The sequence below is a fragment of the Triticum dicoccoides genome, chromosome 7B (genome assembly GCF_002162155.2).
Source record: "Triticum dicoccoides isolate Atlit2015 ecotype Zavitan chromosome 7B, WEW_v2.0, whole genome shotgun sequence".
NCBI lineage: Eukaryota > Viridiplantae > Streptophyta > Magnoliopsida > Poales > Poaceae > Triticum > Triticum dicoccoides.
The window spans coordinates 522,905,417-522,905,875 of NC_041393.1; positions in this window are offsets into that span (position 1 = coordinate 522,905,417).

A 459-nucleotide genomic window follows, 5' to 3' on the forward strand; every position below is an offset into this window, starting at 1 on the left:
ATTGTTCACAAATTACATGGGCAAATGCACAAGAGACAGTGAGCAAATATTACTCCCTCCGTCTCATAACATAAGACCGTTTTGCAAGCTTGAAACTACTTGTAAGACAATCCTATATTATGGGACGGAAGGGGTATATTTTAATGAGAAAAGAAACTAACTTATAAAGTACATATCATTGTGAAACCAAATGGAAAACATGAATCGTGCACCTCACACCAGCAGGGGTCCAATACTTTTAGGATTTTGGCTACATGTATACTAGTGCAGTTCAGTGCTACTAAGCCACTCCAATTGCACATGATAATAAGGAACTATGTGTAATGATCACATCGCATACGATTTTAAAACAGAACCATGTGCCCGAAAACGAACCGTGTCAGATGGACGACTCATCGCACATGCATGGTTAGATCCAACCATGTGCGTTGGCATCCCATCACGCACTTATTGTGAGAC